This window comes from Triturus cristatus, chromosome 6, assembly GCF_964204655.1.
Source record: "Triturus cristatus chromosome 6, aTriCri1.1, whole genome shotgun sequence".
NCBI lineage: Eukaryota > Metazoa > Chordata > Amphibia > Caudata > Salamandridae > Triturus > Triturus cristatus.
The window spans coordinates 1907159971-1907179434 of NC_140589.1; the positions used below are offsets into that span (position 1 = coordinate 1907159971).

Consider the following 19464-nt stretch of genomic DNA (forward strand, 5'->3'; position numbering starts at 1 on the left):
CCTGGACCTCGTGGCTTTAGAGTCAAGACACCCGTGATCACCTGAAATCACCCGACGACTGTGGGCATCCATCTTCCTGGGCCCGGGTCACTGGCAAGTGACTTTGAACACTGTCTCCTCTGCTTTCAGGTCTTCCTTCTTCAGAATCCAGCCTTGGATTCCACCGGACACTTCTCCTGTCTTCACAAGCAGCAAGGCTTCTTTGGCTCCCATTGAAAACGACGCCGCGACCCGACACCAAAGGACACCTATGCACCCTGCTTCCCTGGGTGAGGTAACTCGTGCACTCCGGTGCTCCTGTGTGTGTTTGCCCTCAAACTACTTACCCTGTAAGTGACTTGCTTGTAGACTCTCCAAAAGTACCCTAAAACTTTAAAATTCCAACCGCGACTTGCTCCATTGAAGTCTATTGAGATCCGCGGCTTTGTTCTCACACTGCATGCATCTCCTGTGGGTCCTTTACTTACCTGCCTTGGGTGGATTAGTGAGGCCCCAGTGCTTCTGAAGACCTTAGGCCTTCTCCCTTCTCAAGTCGTTCTTCTTACACATCTTTTTTAGTATATGGTCTGGTACGCCCCTAGGGCCACAGCCATATAAGTGCTTAATTTGTTGTGAAACATTGATTTGTGCATATGCTCCTGACTTCTAATCTCATAAAGAGATTAGTTGAGTGTGTCTAGAAATAAATACATATATATTTCATATATATACCTGTGTGGTGTCCTTTCATTTGGTAATTCAAGAGATTATAAGGTAAAACAAGCTGCTTTACATTCCTCAGAGACTTAGCCTGAAGGCTGCTCTCCACAGCTACCACTAAGATTGCTTTTTTTAAAAGGTTGTCTTAAACCTATCTACCATAAGAGTCGAATTGGACTGGTGCAAGCTGGCCACTTTAACTAGTGACCAGCATATGCCAGGCCAACTTCTCACATGGTCCCCAAGCCTCATCCACAGGGTGGAAAGAGAGAAATTAGGTTTTGTGTGGACTATAGAGGGCTCAACTCTGTCACCAAGACAGATGCTCACACTATCCCTAGAGCATATGAGTTGATAGACAAATTGGGGGCAGCCACATTTCTAAGTACCTTTGACTTAACTGCAGGGTACTGGCAGATTGGCATGGCCCCAGAAGCAAAAGAGAAAACAGCATTCTCCACACCTGATGGGCCCTATCAGTTCACTGTGATGCCCTTTGGTTTAAAGAATGCCCCTGCCACCTTCCAGAGGTTGGTGAATCAAGTCCTTGCTGGGAAGTCCTTTAGTGCAGCTTATCTTGATGATATTGCTATCTTCAGTTCCACCTGGCAGGATCACCTGATCCACCTTGGGAAGGTTTTAAAAGCCCTGCAATCTGAAGGCCTAACTATCAAGGCATCCAAATGCCAGATAGGACAGGGCACTGTGGTGTACTTGGGCCACCTTGTTGGTGGAGGCCAGGTACAGTCCTTTCTGCCCAAGATCCAGGCCATCCTGGACTGCATGCACCACAAACGGACACCAATCAGGAAGTATATAAAAATAAGCTTTTATGTAGATTCAGCAGATTCAAATACAAGGCCCAGTAACGATGAACTGATGGGGTCACAACTCTTGGAAATACGGTAAAGTCTCTTTGTTACGGAAAGTTCTTTAGGCGGGCACAAGGTAACTGTGGGCCTCAGCGCACTTCGTGCTGAGGCGGCGCCCGGGAAGCACACGGCAGATGACAGGGAAATCAGAACGTTGCGGACCCTGGATCCGATGCGAGCTCGCGGTCGAGTTTGTAAATACAGTACCTTGTTTCTTGACGCGAAGGCGGGTGCGGGATTTCAGCGGCTCTTCGACAGAAGGGCGAGACGGCGTCCGAGGCTCCCACACTTCACGATGGGGGTCTGATCTTCAGGCTCACGACAAGAGCGGGGTGTTGCAGGTGGCGGGTGAACAAAGCGGGGCAGCCGGGCACGCAGGTTACGTCCGGGCCGTCCGAGGCTTGGAGATGCTCACAACGCCGATTCCGGCGGGAGGGTGAAGGTGCACAGCGAGCCTCCAGCGAGCGAGGTGACAGGGGCAGCCCAGCACAGCGTAGGGGGAGCGGCTCCGATGGAGCGAGGCTCTTCCCAAGGCGGGGGCGGCTAAGCAGTCCTGGTCACGGCTCAGGGAGGGACTGGGGCACGAGGGTCACAGCTCCGGCGAGGGAAAGGACACCACAGTCCAGCGGCAGGCGAGTGAAGATCAGGTAGAGCCCAATGGTCCTGGGGCTCAGTTCAGGGGGCCAGCTCAGTTCCAAGCCCTTGGAGATCGTTTTGGAAAGCACAAGTCTTGAAAGTAATAATAAAGCAAAGTTTTCAGCAAAAGTTTCTCTTCTCCCCTTTGGTAGCAAGGTCACCACTGCAGGCCAATCCCCCAGGACAGGGACAGTCTTCCTCCTACAGCTTTCCCGGTGCCTCCTCCTCAGGCAGAGATTCTTTTTGGTCAAAAGCGGATCTAGTTTCTTAGGAGCAGGGCTCCTAAATTTGTACAGCAAATATTTTGTTCTCCCAGGCCAGGGGGGCCCTTGCCTAGTCCAGTCCGGTTTCTGAGCACTTTGTTTACGCGATGCAGGCTTCTTCTTTCAGAGTGCAGGGCAGAGTCCTCAGACGCTCCACAGGGGGCGGAGCCGGCATTGAGGTGGCAGAGCACTGTCCTATTCAGAGCCTAGGAGTACTCCTCCCACCCATCTACCTGTCGATCGTCCTATTCACCACCAGGCTACCTAGCCCTGCCCATCTGGGTTCCCCCAGCCCTGTCACTCACACCAGCCAGACATCAGATACACATCACGCAGAGGCGGGCTGAAATGTTTAGGCAAGCAAAGGCCAGCTTTCTAAAAGCGGCATTTGCAAACGCGGAATATTAAAATACACCTTGGGAAAAGATGTACCTTATTATTCCGAGTTCAGGCATACTAAACTCGATCTTCTACCATGTTCCCTGGGTCGGCTAGGATCATAGGATGTAACAATCCCAGCTGCCCATACTGGCCTATGAGAACAGGGTAGCCTTACAGTAGTTAACAACAAGATGGCGGTCATTCACTACTAGGACATGCCACGCATCCAGGCTTGTCCTACCTTATGCTTGCAACGCACCCTGCCCGTGGGCCTACCAGAGGGGTGACTAACATGAAGTTAAGGGAAGGTTTAGGGACCGGCAAGTGTGGGCACTTGCCAGTCAGCATGTCAGTACCAGACTGCACGCAGGTTCTGCGATGGCAGACCCTAGACATATTTTACCGGCCGCTTCTGTGGGTGGCACAACCAGTGCTGCAAGCCCACCAGCGGTGTTTGTATTCACATGCCCTGGCGCTCCTGGCGCACTTTACTGGGGTCTGACAGTAAACCAAACAATCCAATCATGGAATCCAACCAACATATACAATTTACATAGGGAGCACTCGCACCGCGACACTGGTTGGCAGTGGCACAGCGCGCTGAGCGGCCAACACCATAAAAACACATGAGGCACAGCGACAAAAAGAGGGAGGGAGACTCACGCCAAGGTGCCAGGTCTAACACGTGTCCCCTCCAGCTGAAAAGTGGGGAGAACTACCCTACCCCAGGGAGTTCCTCATCACTAAGGCGGAAAAATCTGGACAGACCGTCAGCATTGGCGTGATCTGTACCCGGGTGATGTTCCACCGTGAAATCCATACCCTGTAGGGAAATGGACCACCTCAACAGCTTTGGATTCTCACCCCTCATATGCATCAACCATCTGAGGGGCCTGTGGTCCGTCTGAACCCGGAAGTGAGACCCAAACAGGTAGGGTCTTAGCTTCTTCAGCGCCCAGACCACAGCAAATGCCTCACGCTCAATAGCACTCCACCTCTGTTCCCGTGGAAGTAACCTCCTGCTAAGCGAGGCTACGGGTTGATCTAGGCCCTCCTCATTAATCTGTGAAAGAACAGCCCCTACACCATGCTCTGAAGCGTCTGTCTGGACGATAAACTTGGAGAAGTTGGGAGCCAAGAGCACGGGCGCCGTGCACATAGCAGTTTTCAAGGCCTCAAAAGCTTTCTGACAGGTGTCAGTCCAAATCACTTTCCTGGGCTGCTTCTTCGAAGTCAGCGCTGTCAAGGGGGCAACCATGTTGCCATACCCCTTGACAAACCTCCTGTAGTACCCGGTGAGACCTAGGAAGGCTCTCACCTCTGTCTGGGTTTTGGGCGCCTCCCAATTCACGATGGTTTCTATCTTGGGCTGAAGGGGTGCCACCTGGCCACTCCCAACTTGGTGTCCCAAGTACACCACGGAACCCCGCTCGATCTGGGACTTACTTGCCTTGATCGTGAGGCCTGCCTTGCGCAGCGCCATCAACACTTCCCAGAGGTGACACAGGTGTTCTTCCCAAGTGGAGCTGAACACTGCGATGTCATCCAGGTAGGCTGCACTGAACGAATCCAGCCCAGCCAACACCTGGTTGACCAATCTCTGAAAGGTGGCCGGGGCATTCTTCATCCCAAAGGGCATAACCCGGAACTGGTAGTGCCCATCTGGGGTGGAAAATGCTGACCTCTCTCTGGCCCCCTCGGTCAAGGCGATCTGCCAATACCCAGACGTTAAATCAAACGTGCTGAGGTAATGGGCAGCCCCTAGCCGATCTATGAGCTCATCAGCTCTGGGGATGGGGTGTGCGTCAGTCCTAGTGACTGAATTGAGTCCTCTGTAGTCCACACAGAACCGGAGTGCGGGTGTGGCTCCCGGCGCTGCAGCCTTTGGGACCAAGGACTGCTGGAAGACTCAATTACCCCGAGTGCAAACATCTTGGAGACCTCCTCCTTGATGCATGTCCTCACTCTGTCAGTCACCCTGTAGGCCTTGTGCCGCACAGGTGTACTATCTCCAGTGTCCACATCATGGACGCACCAGTCTGTGACACCGGGAACCAGGGAAAACAGATCAGAAAATTGTCCCAGCAACAGGCGACAATCATTCTGTTGCTCAGGGGTCAGGGTGGAAGAGAGGATGACACCATCCACTGACCCATCTTGCTCCTTGGCTGACAGGAGGTCAGGAAGAGGTTCTGTCTCCTCTTCCATCCCAGCATCTGTTGCCAAGAGCATGCCCACTTGGGACCTCTCCAAGTGGGGCTTGAGGCGGTTGACATGTAGGACCCTTAAGGGGTTCCTAGGAGACTTCAGGTCCACCACGTAGGTAACAGGACTCTTGCGCTCCACCACCTCAAAGGGACGGGTCCACTTATCCTGGAGCGCACACGGCTCCACGGGGGCCAAGACCCATACCTTCTATCCAGGCAGAAGCTCTACCAGAGTGGCATTCTGGTCGTACCACCGCTTCATCTCCTCCTGGCTGGCTTCCAGATTTGCCTCAGCAAGTTGCCTGAATCGCCTAGTCTGATTCCTGAAGGCCAGCATGTAGCTATATACATTCTGGAGAAGGTTTCCTGGGAGATTGCTCCCAGCCTTCCTTGACCAGACTTAGAGGTCCTCTGACTGGGTGACCATACAGAAGCTCAAAGGGACTGAACCCCAGAGACTTCTGTGGCACCGCACGGTAAGCGAAGAGAAGGCATGGTAAGAGGACGTCCCACTTACGCCTCATGGGTCCTTCTAGGCCCATTATCATGCCCTTGAGGGTTCGGTTGAATCTCTCAACCAACCCGTTTCCTTGGGGGTGGTAAGGTGTGGTGAACTTGTAGGTTACACCACACTCTTGCCAAAGGGATTTCATGTACTTGGACATGAAATTGGTACCTCGGTCAGACACCACCTCTAGAGGGAATCCCACTCGGGAGTAAATTCCCATCAGTGCACGTCCCACCACGGGGGCCGTCACTGTCTTCAGAGGAATGGCTTCCGGGTACCGGGTGGCATGGTCCACCAGGACCAGGATGAACCTATTGCCCATCGCTGTCCTGGGGTCCAGTGGCCCTACAATGTCAATCCCCACTCGCTGGAATGGGGTACCGACCACAGGGAATGGCTGGAGTGGAGCCTTCTGCTTCCTTCCACTCTTTCCACTTGCCTGGCAAGTCTGGCATGTCCTGCAGTGAGTATCTGAACTCCTGTGCATTTGAGGCCAATAAAAGTGGGTGACAAGCCTTTCAAAGGTCTTGTCCTGCCCCAAATGCCCTGCCAATGGCACATCGTGAGCCAGCCCCAGTAGGAAGGCTCTTAAGTCCTGGGGTACCACCAGCGCATGGGCTGACCCAGGCTCAGCAACCTTAGGCTCTGTATATAGGAGGTCGTTCTCCCAGTAAACGAAATGTGATCCTGACTGATCACCTGCGGCCTGGTCTGCAGCCTGCTGCCGCATACCCACGAGAGAAGGGCACTCCTTCTGCGCCTTACAAAAGTCCTCCCTGGTGGGACCCCCTTCCTGCTGCCAATGGGTCAGCTCCGGCAGGTCTCCCAGTTCAGCTATCTGTTCCCCTGTAGGCTCCAGGGCATCCCCCTCAAGGTCTGCTTCCTCCTGGACCGTGGGAACTTCAGGGGTGGCTTCCCGCGCCCCTTGCTCCTTCTCTCTGAGGCGGTTCCTGGGCCTCCCTCTCAGGCTCCAGGACCTCTTGAGTACCTCTACTGGCTGCCATGGACCGTGTGGTGACACACGCCCAATCCGGCATACCCAACATCTCCAGGTGAGCAATCCGCTCCACCTTAGCCCAAGGTGAACTCTCCAAATCGTTCCCTAACAAACAGTCTACAGGCATGGCGGGCCTCACAGCTACCTGAAGAGTACCAGAGACCCCCCCCCCCACTCAAAGGGAACCTGAGCCACCTTACAGTGCCTCTCTGTGTTGTCAGCGGCAACAACGGGATAGAATGCATTTGGGACCACCTGCTCCTGAGACACCAGGTGACACCTGACAGCTGTCACACTGGCTCCTGTATCTCTAAGCGCTTCCCCTCTATGGCCATTTATGGTCACCCACTGCCTGTTCTCAGGCAGCTGGGTTGGAGGGACCACTTCACGGTCTCCTAGCGAGACTAGGGACATCTTTGCGGGACCCCACCCACCTTGGATACCCCCTTCCTCCCCCAAGGCTACACTAGTCACCTGCCGGGGTGGAGCACCAGTGGGTGCTGGTTTACCAAACAATGGGCACTTTACATCAGAGGCAAAATGCCCCAAATTGTTACACCTGTAACATCTTACGGGCCCCTTCTGAACAGGAGGACCTGTCGGGGCCCCGGTCGGTTTCTGGGGTGGGGGAGGCTGAGAACCCTTCCCTTGGGGACTACTTTGGGGCCCTTTTGGGAACTGCTTCTGTTTACCCCTGTCCCCCCCACTCTTCTGCTGGGGACCCTGCCCACCTTTGGCGGAATCTCCCACGGGGCCCTTGTGGACCCTGGTACTGACCCAGCGGTCCGCCTCCTCAGCAAGCTTCCTAGGGTTAGTCAGCCTACTATCTATCAGGTGCTGGCGTAGCTCAGGAAAACAATTACTGGACAAGTGCTCCCATGCCATTAAATCAAGAAGCCCTTGATAATCATTTACCTTACTACCCTTTACCCAACCATCCAGCGCTCTGCAAAAGAAAGTCACATACTCCACATACGTACTATTGGGAATCTTAGTGCAACCCCTGAACCTCTGTCGATATAACTCAGGGGTCAACCCATACCTAATCATCAATGCTTCCTTCATATGGGCATAAGAATTATGAACATCAGCAGGTAAATCTAACAGTGTGTCCCGCCCTTCACTCAGGAACCGACCCCACACCCCGCTCCCCAATCTCTCTCAGGGACCCGATGGGAAGACATGGCTACCTCGTAGGCTCTGAACCACTGCCCGATGTCGTCATTCTTAAAGAACTCCTTCACTACATCCTTGGGAATATAAACTCTTGGTTCCACCGGTACTGGCGGTGTGCTGCCACCAGAGGGATTAAGCTCCAAACTTTTTGCTTTCAGATCCAGCTCCCTCAGCTTCATGTCATGCTCTAATTGTAGTTTCTTTTCTTCCATGGCTAATCTTTGTTTTTCCATATCCATCTGCCCATGAAGTCTTGCCATCTCCACTTCGTGTGCCCGGGTTGCTGCCCTGTCTGCCAATTCTTCTGGCGACAGGCCTCTGCCAAACTCATGGACACTTTCTGGTGGAACCATTTCCACCTGATTCTCTGGTGCCTTTGACTCAGACCAGGCCCTCAGCGCCTTCACAAGTTGGGCCTTGTTTTTCAATCCAGTTTGGGCAATCCTGAACTTGGAGCAAAAACCTTTCAATTCTTCATTGGTATGATTCTGAAGTGTGCCTTCTTCCCAATCTATGTCCTCAAATCCAGAGATTATAGAGGCTGCCCTTCCGGCGGGGAGTGAACCAGGCATGGCTTTAACAACGGAGATTCTTGGCAAAACAAAAACAACTGCTAGTCTTGTGGCTGTGTTACTGGTCTGCTCTAACTACGTGGTGATCAGTGGTTCACTATACGCAAACCACAAATGCAAATCCGTAAATCCTCACCGCTGCCACCAATGTTAGAAATGAGGGGGCTCTTGTTGACGCAGGTGTGTACCCACAACAAGCAGGGACCCTTTACTTCTTGTCAGGGCAAAGGATGACTCCCCAGAATAACCCCTGCTCACCCTCTAGGTGCGTGGCGCGAGCAGTCTAGGCTAAGTCTCAGGAGTACACGGTTAGGCAAATGCAATTACACATACAGTAAACCCCTTGCATGCACCACAAACGGACACCAATCAGGAAGTATATAAAAATAAGCTTTTATGTAGATTCAGCAGATTCAAATACAAGGCCCAGTAACGATGAACTGATGGGGTCACAACTCTTGGAAATACGGTAAAGTCTCTTTGTTACGGAAAGTTCTTTAGGCGGGCACAAGGTAACTGTGGGCCTCAGCGCACTTCGTGCTGAGGTGGCGCCCGGGAAGCACACGGCAGATGACAGGGAAATCAGAACGTTGCGGACCCTGGATCCGATGCGAGCTCGCAGTCGAGTTTGTAAATACAGTACCTTGTTTCTTGACGCGAAGGCGGGTGCGGGATTTCAGCGGCTCTTCGACAGAAGGGCGAGGCGGCGTCCGAGGCTCCCACACTTCACGATGGGTGTCTGATCTTCAGGCTCACGACAAGAGCGGGGTGTTGCAGGTGGCGGGTGAACAAAGCGGGGCAGCCGGGCACGCAGGTTACGTCCGGGCCGTCCGAGGCTTGGAGATGCTCACAACGCCGATTCCGGTGGGAGGGTGAAGGTGCACAGCGAGCCCCCAGCGAGCGAGGTGACAGGGGCAGCCCAGCACAGCTTAGGGGGAGCGGCTCCGATCGAGCGAGGCTCTTCCCAAGGCGGGGGCGGCTAAGCAGTCCTGGTCACGGCTCAGGGAGGGACTGGTGCACGAGGGTCACAGCTCCGGCGAGGGAAAGGACACCACAGTCCAGCGGCAGGCGAGTGAAGATCAGGTAGAGCCCAATGGTCCTGGGGCTCAGTTCAGGGGGCCAGCTCAGTTCCAAGCCCTTGGAGATCGTTTTGGAAAGCACAAGTCTTGAAAGTAATAATAAAGCAAAGTTTTCAGCAAAAGTTTCTCTTCTCCCCTTTGGTAGCAAGGTCACCACTGCAGGCCAATCCCCCAGGACAGGGACAGTCTTCCTCCTACAGCTTTCCCGGTGCCTCCTCCTCAGGCAGAGATTCTTCTTGGTCAAAAGCGGATCTAGTTTCTTAGGAGCAGGGCTCCTACATTTATACAGCAAATCTTTTGTTCTCCCAGGCCAGGGGGGCCCTTGCCTAGTCCAGTCCGGTTTCTGAACACTTTGTTTACGCGATGCAGGCTTCTTCTTTCAGAGTGCAGGGCAGAGTCCTCAGACGCTCCACAGGGGGCGGAGCCGGCATTGAGGTGGCAGAGCACTGTCCTATTCAGAGCCTAGGAGTACTCCTCCCACCCATCTACCTGTCGATCGTCCTATTCACCACCAGGCTACCTAGCCCTGCCCATCTGGGTTCCCCCAGCCCTGTCACTCACACCAGCCAGACATCAGATACACATCACGCAGAGGCGGGCTGAAATGTTTAGGCAAGCAAAGGCCAGCTTTCTAAAAGCGGCATTTGCAAACGCAGAATATTAAAATACACCTTGGGAAAAGATGTACCTTATTATTCCGAGTTCAGGCATACTAAACTCGATCTTCTACCATGTTCCCTGGGTCGGCTAGGATCATAGGATGTAACAATCCCAGCCGCCCATACTGTCCTATGAGAACAGGGTAGCCTTACAGTAGTGAACAACAAGATGGCGGTCATTCACTACTAGGAAATGCCACGCATCCAGGCTTGTCCTACCTTATGCTTGCAACGCACCCTGCCCGTGGGCCTACCAGAGGGGTGACTAACATGAAGTTAAGGGAAGGTTTAGGGACCGGCAAGTGTGGGCACTTGCCAGTCAGCATGTCAGTACCAGACTGCACGCAGGTTCTGCGATGGCAGACCCTAGACATATTTTACCGGCCGCTTCTGTGGGTGGCACAACCAACGCTGCAAGCCCACCAGCGGTGTTTGTATTCACATGCCCTGGCGCTCCTGGCGCACCTTACTGGGGTCTGACAGTAAACCAAACAATCCAATCATGGAATCCAACCAACATATACAATTTACATAGGGAGCACTCGCACCGCAACACTGGTTGGCAGTGGCACAGCGCGCTGAGCAGCCAACACCATAAAACACATGAGGCACAGCGACAAAAAGAGGGAGGGAGACTCACGCCAAGGTGCCAGGTCTAACACCTAGGTACCCAGGGCTGCAGCACTTATTGTGCCACCCTTAGAGGTGCTGTACCCTGACACAGCCTGCAAAGGAAGTGTGTGTGTGTGTGTGTCTTGGTGCAGAACCAAAGAAAGAGTCGACATGGCACACATCTCTGTGTGCCATGCCCACAAACACACTGCCCTGGCATCCCTCAGTCACCCCTCTAGCCGGGTGCTGTGAGAAGTTTGCCTGGTATATGCTGTTCACTAGTTAAAGTGGACACCTTGCACCAGTCCAATTCGACTCTTATGGTAGATAGGTTTAAGACAACCTTTTAAAGAAAGCTATCCTAGTGGTAGCTGTGGAGAGCAGCCTTCAGGCTAAGTCTCTGAGGAATGTAAAGCAGCTTGTTTTACCTTATAATCTCTTGAATTACCAAATGAAAGCACACCACACAGGTATATATATCAAATATATATGTATTTATTTCTAGACACACTCTACTAATCTCTTTATGAGATTAGAAGTCAAGAACACATTCAAATATCAACATTTCACAATAAGTTAGGCACAGAGGAGTTGGCCTAACGGCTAGGGCACTCGACCTCGGACCTGGGGGAACTGGGTTCGAGACTCGGCAATGACGTTGAACATCCTGTGATTCTGGGCAAATCACTTAATCTCCCTGTGCCTAACAAAAAAAAATGAATGTGTGTCCTCATGTAACGTAACTGGGGCTATGTAAAGCGCTCTGATACCTGATTGGATTCGGGTCAAGTTCGCGCTATATAAAACTCTGCAAAAAAAATAAATATATGGCGGCTGTGTAAAGTTCTTGTCCGTAAATAAAGACTTCCAGCACTTACTTTGGGTCCGTGTTCGTCTCTGCGCTTTGATGGTGCGCGTTGGAGGAGGTGATTCCTGGTGTAATATATATATATATATATATATATATATATATATATATATATATATATATATATATATATATATATATATATATGGCTGGGGCCATAGGGGCGTACCAGACCATATACTAAAAAAGAGGGTTAGGAAAGTCGACTTGCAGAATGACAAGGCCTAGGACCTGTAGAATCGCTGGGGCTTCACTACTGCAGTGAAAGCAGGTAAGTAAACGACCCACGGGAGACGAGTGCAGTGTGAGAGCACAGCCGTGGATCCCAATAGACTTCAAAGGAGCAAGTCGCGGTTGGAATTTTAAAGTTTTAGGATACTTCGGGAGAGTCTACAAGCAAGTCACTTACAGGGTAAGTAGCTCTAGAGCCAACACACACAGGAGCACTGTAGTGCTGGAGTTACCTCACCCAGGGAAGCCGGGTGCATAGGTGTCTTTTGGTGTCGGGTCGCAGCGTCGTTTTCAATGGGAGCCAAAGAAGACTTGATGCTTGTGAAGACAGAAGAAGTGTCCGGTGGAATCCAAGGCTGGATTCAGAAGAAAGAAGACCTGAAAGCAGAGGGGACAGTGTTCAAAGTCACTTGCCAGTGACCCAGGGCCAGGAAGCTGCATGCCCACAGTAGTCGGGTGATTTCAGGTGATCACGGGTGTCTTGAGTCTTCAGCCACGAGGTCCAGGAGGTGTCAACGACAACCAGGTGCTGCATTCTGTGTGTAACACAAACTCTGCAGCTTACTGCGGTGTCAGCGACCAGGTTGGAGCCAACAAGCCTTGGTAACAGCAAGTCTTGTGGAAAGTGTAAAAAGTCAGCGGTGCAGACCAGCAAGGTCTGAGGGACTCACCCAGTGAGGGTAAGTCAGGGCAGACCTGGAGCAACCAGGGGAGCCCTTTGGTTCTGTAGGAAAGTCTTCAGGGGACCCACAAGCTAACTGGCAAGGGATCTCAAAGACGCCTCAGGAGGATTCACTTCACAGGAGCCCACGGTCACTCGGGATGAGGTAGACCTCTGATCTTTGGTGGAAATCCTGCTGGAGGCTTGGATCACACGTGGTCCAATGCACAAGTTCGTAGAATGTCGTGAAGGGATTGCACTTGACAATAGTGCACGGTACCTGGGTATTGCTGTTCCTCGTCACTCGTGGGGTCCACTTGCCTCAGCTTCGCTATGGACTCACAATGGCCGTGGAGAAGTCAGGAAATCCACTTCTGGGGCTGCAGGGACTTCAGACTCTGTCTGGAACGGGAAAGTTTGCGACCATTGAGTCAAAGTTTTGGTGCCTGCCAAGCAGGGGAGTCACTCCTTGACTCCAAGGGAGATTCTTCAGTCTTCCACAGGTAGTGGAACATCGAAGGTCCAGGATTCTTCTTCAGAGCGTTGTCCAGGGATATCTAGTTTGCAACGGAAAGGTTCCCTAACTTATACTACAAGGAAGGGAGGGACTAGCTCTATGACCCCTCCTATGGGAGGGTCAGGGGAGTGGATTGCTACGCCCACTTCCCTTTGTCCAGTTTCATGCCAGAGCAGGGGCAGGTAGCCCTTGAACCGGTTTGAGCTGGCATCTGTACAGAGGAGCCTACTGCTCCCCCAGTGCAGGACTTCAAAGCACTCTAGGAGTGCACCCACCCAGCCCCAATACACGAAATCCTGTCTGGAAGGTGGTTACACCTCCCTGTGACAGGATGCCTATTGTTGGGCCTCCTCCACTGCGAGTTTTGATCAGCAGCAGGAGGACAGCCCAGTGTCTGTGCTGGTGGCATCCATTTTGTGATGCCAGGGCTCTTTCAGATTTCTACCGTGTTTCCACAGTGGGTACATGTCGTCCCCTCTAGAAGGGTGGGATCATACTCCCACACCAGTTACTGGTGTGGGAGTATGATTCCAAGATGTTTAACACCAAACATGACATGTTTTGATGCAGCCATCCCAGAGTTAGCATTTACCGCGAGGTTATAATGCACTTAAGAGTATATAGTTTAACCGCATCCACAAACAGCCACAGAGAATAGACTCTGTGGGCTGCAGAGGGGCCCTGCTCAGTCAGAGGCACCTCCTCACATGGAAACCAAGCACCCTGCCCTCAGGATTGATAGGGCTAGCCTTAGGGGTGACTGATAGGTTTATATGTGTGTTTGAAAGGAGAGATATAGGGAACCTATATCTCAGTGAGGAGTGTTAACACTACCTCACCCATGCTGCAGTAGCAGGCCTGTGGTGTCAGATTTACTCTGCTTCCCAGGGGTGGCATAATACATGCTTCAACCCCTGGTAGGCCTGTGAAGTACCTATGCCCTTGGTACCTAAGGTACCATATACTAGGGGCTCATAAGGTACCAAAGTATCCAATCACTAGTGCACCTAATATGCACTCCAAGTTGTTTAGAGAGAACAGAGAGGCTTGGGCCCTGATCAGCAGGGACCCAGCCTGACTATAGCCAGAAACCAATGTAAACATCAGAAAAAAATTGGGGGCAACATAAGTGCAGATCCTGCTCTCCTACACACCCTCCCCCCCAAACGCGGGGACACTAAACTAACCTTGACTAGTTGAGTCTTCATGTTCTAAGTGGAAATACCTTGAGAGTCCATCTTCATTGGCATGTTGGGTCCCAGGTCTATGTTCCACTGTATAGTCCATCCCCCGTAGGGAAATGGACCACCTTAAAAGTTTTGGGTTTTCACCTTTCATCTGTTTGGGCCATATGAGGGGCTTGTGGTCAGTCTGAACTATGAAGTGAGTGCCAAACAAGTATGGCCTCAGCTTCTTCAGGGCCCACAGCAAAGGACTCCATCTCTTTAGCTGACCAACGTTTCTCTCTAGGGGTCAGCCTTCTGCTTATAAAAGCTACTGGCTGGTCTTGACCTTCATCATTCAGTTGAGGCAGCACAGCTCCCACACCCAGCTCAAAAGCATCTGTTTGGCCAATCAACTTTTTGGTGTAGTCTGTGTGAGAAGTTGGCCTGATATGTAGTGCTCACTATTCTAGTGATCACTGTGTATCATTCCAAACGACCCTTATTGATGATTGGTTGTAAGTCAACCTTTTAGACCAGCTATCCTAGTAGCGTGGATACGAGCAGTCTTTAGGCTAAACTCTAGAGGGCGTGTTAAGCCAGCTGTTTACCATCACATATACCCCTTGAACACCAAGTGAAAGGACACCACACAGGTTGTTATGAAAATAAAAGGATATTTATTTATAACAAGACTACCCTGGCTCTTTATGAGTCAGGGAGCTAAGCACACTACAAAACTCTTAGGAAAATACTTCAGTTGCACAATTTACACAAATGCCCGAGGGGCACGAGAAACCATCTACACTAACAGTGAAATGCGAATGGTTAGAGTCTGGAGGTACTGATTCCGGAGTGATCCGATCAGTGGGACTAAACGAAAAAGGAACTGGACACTTGTAGAGCGAACCTGCGATGGAGCACCGAGATGCTCGAGTTACCTAGCCCGGAGGCTGCGGCTGCGTGAAGTTCGGCAAGATGTCGGGAGTCCTCGTGTAGTCTCAGGAGCCTGAAAGAAGAAGTTGCTGGCAGGCGACCAGTGACGATGTTCGGAGCGATCCAAGCCTGGATCGGTGATGAAGGAAACCTGAAAGCAGAGGGGACTCAGTTCTCAACCGCTAGCCAGCGATCGTGTGGGTACCAGGAGGGTACCGGCTGAAGTCACCTCGACCAGGTGAGTGGGTGACGTCGGACTCGGCTGTTCCTCGGACCAGGAGGCGCGGCGGCGACCAGGAGGGAGGGCGAGCTGTCCCACGAAGGTGTCTGCTGTCGATGATGCTGGGCCCAGGCAGGGGCAGCGGATCTTGGCAGTGGCAACCCAAGCGGGGGAGTCAAGATGGCGTCGGGAGTGGACCAGGAGGGTCCGTGGTACTCCTCTGTTGAAGGGGAGCAAGAGCCAGTCTGGAGCAACCAGACCAGTGATGAAACAATCGTGGTGCGTCGTGAAGAGGGCCGCACGCCGGTCGGCAAGTGGTCGAACAACGCAGTGAACAACAAGGAGCGGAAGGGCCCCCACGCAGATCTCGGGGATGCTGGGGAGGCAGACTTCGAAGCTGGAGCTGCTCAGGGTTAGGGCTTCTCAAACCCTAGGTGCAATCACTCGAGGGTCCCTCGGTGGGCGTGCTAGCTAAGCGTCGTGCAGGTTCTGAAGATAGCCGGTCCCGCAGGTCTCGTCACACCTACGACTCTCAGCTGGGCTGATGAGGTAGGTAAAAGGTCAGAGATGGCAGGGACTCGGGTCTCGTCGAGCTGGGCAGTCTTGATCCGTAGGAGAGACTTACAGCAAACCGCAAGCGCTTAGATGGTGCCTGCTGGTGCAGGGTGGCTACTCCTTAGCCACAAGGGAGAGTCTTCAGAAATAGTCAAGAGTTCCTTTCGTGGAAAGTAGCTCGTGATTCGGAGTTATCCGATTATCTGATTATCCAATTTGGGAAGGGGACTCGCTCCTACCTTTATTCTAAGAAAAGGGGCTGGCCCGTGACTAGGTTCTACCTATGGGTGGAGCCAGGAGGGGGGTGGTTACACCCCTATCCTTTGTCCGGCTTCGCGCCAGCTCAGGGGCTGGTGTGCCCCCGAAACTGGTTTGAGCCGGGCTATGCACAGTGAGCACCGGGGTGCCACTTGCAATCACCTTCCTTTCAGCCCTGCCTACCTGGGATACACAAACCCTGTCTGGGACGGTGCTAACACCGCCCTCGACAGGAAACCCTTTGTCCAAGCTCCCCTTGCTGGAAGGTCCCCCAGCAGCAGGAGGTCAGACTTGTGTCTGGTGGCAGCATCCATTTTGTGATGCTGAGGCTTGAGTCAACTTTAACCGGGGTTCAAGGTTACTTCCATGTCGTGTCCCTCTAAAAGGGGGGAATGCTAACCCCGGCACCAGGACTGGCGAGGGGTTCGTATTCCCATTCGTATGACACCTTACTCGACATGTATAGGTGATGCGATGCCAAAGTTAGCAAATAACCGCAAGGATTATAATGCATTAAAAGTAGTTGGCCCGCGTCACCATGGAACGGCTATTAGGACTTGGTTCCGCAAGCCGTCGACGGGCTCAGCTCGCGCCAGAGCACCGTCCCACATGATTCCCTGCACTCTGCCTTCAGGATTGATAAGGCCTGCTATAGGAGTGACTGATAGGAATCCATGTGTCCATTTTAGGGTTTAGGTGTAGGAATACTACACCTACAGCAACGGGTGATTACACCACGTGGCCCCAGCTGTCGTGCAGCCAGTTGTGTCAGATTTGGGCGGCCATTCCAGGGGTGGCATAATACATGCTTCAGCCCCTGGTAGGCCCTGGGTACACCGATGCCCTGGATACCTGTGGTATGCTGAGACAGGGACTGACAAGGCGGCCCAGTTCCAATTAGTGGATGCACCTAACGTACATGTGTGTTAATTTCGAGAGAGAACAGCTAGGCTGTGGGTCTGATTGGCAGGCCCACAGCCGGAGAAAGTCGTAAACCAATGAAGCAAAAGCAAAAAATCTGGGTGATCATAGGATTGCAGACCCTACTCTCCTACAGTCTGGACTCTGTAAGATGGGGGAAGTGCACATGGCCTGCTTTAGGTCTTCAAATGCCTTCTGACAGCTAGCTGTCCACTGAAACTTTTTGGCATTTTCTTTGAGGTAAGATCGTTTAGGGGGGTCACTATAGATCCATATCCCTTAACAAACATCCTATAGTACCCAGTCAGACCTAAAAAGGCTCTCACCTGTGTCTGGGTGGTTGGAGCAGCCCATTCCATGATGGTTTGGATTTTGCTCTGTAAAGGTTGAACCTGGCCTCCACCTACAAGGTGGCCCAGGTACACAACCGGACTCTGCCCTATCTGGCACTTAGTGGCCTTGATAGTGAGGCCTGCTTTTTGCAGGGCCTTCAAAAAATTTCTGAGGTGGACCAGGTGATCCTGCCAGGAGGAACTAAAGACAGCAATATCATCTAGATAAGCTGAGCAATAAGTTTCCATCCCTGCCAGAACTTTGTTCACCAACCTCTGAAAAGTGGCAGGTGCATTTTTCAGTCCAAAGGGCATCACCACAAAGTGGTAGTGCCCACCAGGGGTCGAAAATGTTGTTGTGGCCTTGGCATCCTCAGCTAACCTGATTTGCCAGTAACCAGCTGTTAGGTCAAATGTACTCAGATACTTGGCTGAGGCCAAAGTATCAATCAGTTCATCTGCCCTTGGAATTGGATTGGCATCAGTCCTGGTGACTGCATTGAGGCCTCTGTAGTCTACACAAAACCTCATTTCTTTCTTACCACCCTGGGTATGAGGTTTGGATACTAGGACTACTGGACTAGCCCAAGGGCTATCTGAAGGCTCAATCACACCTAGTTCCAACATTTTCTGGACTTCAGTCCTGATACAGTCCCTGACATGGTCAGGTTGCCTGTAGATTTTACTCTTGACAGGCAGACTGTCTCCAGTGTCCACCTCATGGGTTCACCAGGAAGTCTGACTAGGGGTCAGGCTAAACATATATCTATACTGCTGCAGAACTTGTCTGCACTCAGTTTGTTGATGGTCAGTGAGGCTGCTTGCCAAAGCAACACCATCCACTGACGCATCATCAGGGTTCTGTGAAAGCAGGTCAGGGAGAGGTTCACTCTCCTCCGCCTGTTCCTTATCAGTTGCCATGAGCAAGCCCATGTCAGCCCTGTCAACATAGGATTTCAATCTGTTGACATGGAGCACCAAGATTCACCTGGTAGGTGACTTCTCCCTTTTGCTCAACAATTGTATGGGGGCCACTCCATTTGTCCTGGAGGGCTGCTGGGGCCACAGGCTCCAACACCCATACTTTCTGTCCTGGCTGGTACACAGTCAGCACAGCCTTTTGGTCATGCCAAGTTTTTTGTAGTTCTTGGCTGGCCTCCACATTTTTAGTTGCCTTCTTCATGTATTCGGCCATCCTGGAGCGGGGACCAAGTGCATAGTCCATCACATCCTGTTTGGGAGGTATGAGAGGTAACTCCCAGGCCTCCTTCACCAAACATAATGGACCTCATACAGGATGCCCCAACAGAAGTTCAAATGGGCTGTAACCAACCCCCTTCTGTGGAATTTCTCTGTAAGCAAACAAAAGGCAGGGAAGTAAAAGGTCCCATTTTCGCCTAAGCTTTTCTGGGAGGCCTTTATCATTCCCTTTAGGGTTTTGTTGAAACGTTCAACTAACCCATTGCATTGTGGGTGATAGGGAGTAGTGAATTTATAAGTTACACCACACTCCTTCCACATTGCTATTAGATATCCTGACAAAGTTGGTATCTCTGTCAGATATGACCTCCTTTGGGAAACTCACTCTGGAGAAAACTCAAATGAGGGCTCTTGCCACCACAGGGGCCGTGGTGGTCCTCAGGGGAATTGCTTCTGGGTACCTGGTGGCATGATCCACTACCACCAGGATAAATCTGTGCCCAGATGCTGTTGGAGGGTCAAGGGGTCCAACAATGTCAATCCCTACCCTTTCAAAGGGTACCCCCCCACCACAGGTAGTAGTTTCAGGGGGTCTTTGTTGTGCCACCTGACTTGCCACTGGCTTGGCAAGTGACACAGGAGCGACAAAACTCCTTGGTGTCCTCTGACATATGTGGCCAATGGAAATGTGGAACAAGCCTATCCCAGGTCTTGTTTTGGCCCAAGTGTCCTGCTAAAGGGATATCATGTGCTAGGGTCAAGAGAAACCCCCTAAACTTCTGAGGTATTACCAGCCTCCTGGTGGCTCCAGAGGTTGGATCTCTAGCCTCATAATATAGGAGTGCCTCATCCCAATAAACTTTATGGGACCCACTAGCACTCCCAGCACCCTCAGCAGCAGCCTGCTGTCTGAGGTGTTCAAGAGAGGGGAAGCACTGTTG

General features: G+C 52.0%; 1 long non-coding RNA gene across 1 annotated transcript in view; it reads right to left on the minus strand.

Moving 5' to 3' along the window:
- Positions 1 to 19464, minus strand: part of LOC146822409 (uncharacterized) — a 111247-nt gene that overhangs the window by 54341 nt on the left and 37442 nt on the right. The gene's annotated exons all lie outside the window — the stretch shown is intronic.